General features: G+C 47.1%; 1 protein-coding gene across 2 annotated transcripts in view; it reads right to left on the reverse strand.

Moving 5' to 3' along the window:
* Positions 1-1,656, reverse strand: part of ELOVL5 (ELOVL fatty acid elongase 5) — a 73,572-nt gene that overhangs the window by 22,936 nt on the left and 48,980 nt on the right. The window contains exon 1 of one of the 2 annotated variants that reach the window (XM_023742665.1): positions 1,160-1,596. The exons of the other annotated variant lie outside the window; for it this stretch is intronic. The gene's annotated coding sequence lies outside the window, so the exon portion shown is untranslated. Of the gene's footprint in view, positions 1-1,159; positions 1,597-1,656 lie in introns of those variants that run through there. 2 annotated transcript variants of the gene reach the window in all.

A 1,656-nucleotide genomic window follows, 5' to 3' on the forward strand; every position in this document is an offset into this window, starting at 1 on the left:
TTTGTGCCTTTGGTGTTTTTCATTTTCCTTTGCTCCAGGTGGGCTGGGACCAATTGATGCATCTTAGATGGCCACTCACTAGCTTTTAAGACCCTAGACGAGAAGTGGCAGTCTTTGAACTCTGAAGTTCTCTATCTCAGCCAAGTGTCATCAAGTCTGCCCAGCAACGTGCTGACTCAGAGAAAATATGCCAGTTAGCCAGACATAGTGACCCTGTCACTGATCAGAAAGGCAGCATCTGCCGTAAGTGCAATGGTTAGCAGTTGCAGAACAAGAATTTTTCAGAAAGTGGGAAGGTGAAGCAACAATGATCAGGGAAGACAGTCTCTGTAAGAAGCTGCCAATGTCAAGCTGATAACACTCTGACTGATGGCGGTAAGTCCCTTTCCCGCCTGCTGCCCATGGGCTCCACCTGACTGGGGACAGCCAGCTCCCCTAGGTGTTGTCCGTCTCCTGCAAGTCTCAGCTTCACCTTCTGGCTGACTCCCAGGAAGCCACCTCTGCTGCACGTTGTCTCCCTTTTCATCCTGCTGTGGTGATCCCCAAAAGCCTGCAGCTCCTCAATCTTACCTTTCCTCCCAGCCCTCTAACTCTGGAGCTCAGAGGTGCATTAAGGATTCACCTCCTGCACCTTCGAGAAGCAGCAGCTAGCTGGAGTAGTCCTTGCCCATTTTTTGAGCCCCTGGCTCTACCATCCTGCTACTCTCCCTGGTACTTTGTCCCTTGCTCTCGTAAGATAAGCACAGGTTCACCTGGGGAACCAACTGTCAGTCTTCCTTTCTTGCAGACACCCTAAACATTGCCAATGTTTCTCTCATGGCTTTCTTCCCTTGGCTCCAGAGGGTAATGCCCTCCACCCCCACTTCACTAGGTACTCTAGGGTAGTGAAGGGTGTTACTCTCAGTTCTGCTGAACTAGTGGTTCTTAGAAGTCCTTCAGGGAAGTGGTTGGCCCCAGTTAATGCAACAAGGGGATTCTTAAGGCCTTTGTTCTCAATTCTTGGCTTAGCTGCCAATTCTGTGAAAATCAAGTTCTCACTCAGCTCCCAACACCAGACTGTTACATACGTCTGCATGTGTGTACATACTACAGAAAAATGTTCACAATAAATGCACACGAAAATTTCCCATTTCCTTTTACTTAAAACCTTGGTTTGCACCTTGCTTTTTTCATTTTATAACAGCTCTTCATCTTCCCATATCTGCAAGTATCCATCCTCCTTCCACTCTGCTATGTGCTTCCAGAGCTGCTGGTCCCAGCCCTAGATAGTGGATCCTGATGGGTCTAGTGAATCATGGTGATCCGAACCCCTCTCTCTGGTGACTGGTTTAAACCTGGGCATGTGAAGCAATTCTGGTCACTGAGCTTTTAGGGGACCACAGTGAAAGGGCTTTTGGGAAGAGTTCCTTTGTTCTTAAAACCATGCAGATTTCTTCCTCCTCCTATCAATGTGCTGCCCGGAGCAGCTGCAGCCATCCTGTAACCACAGAAAATGGAGGAATCTATTTTGAGCACAAAGATGCTGAGGATGGTAAAGAAAATGATAAGAACGGGGTCCTTGTTGACATTTAAGAGCTCTGAAATAATTCAGGAGTTGCCCTACCTTGTAATGTAAGCTGATAATTTTTATTATTGTTTCAATCATTTAAAGTTGGA

The sequence above is a fragment of the Trichechus manatus genome, unplaced genomic scaffold, assembly GCF_000243295.1.
Source record: "Trichechus manatus latirostris isolate Lorelei unplaced genomic scaffold, TriManLat1.0 scaffold00215, whole genome shotgun sequence".
Classification (NCBI taxonomy): Eukaryota; Metazoa; Chordata; class Mammalia; order Sirenia; family Trichechidae; genus Trichechus; species Trichechus manatus.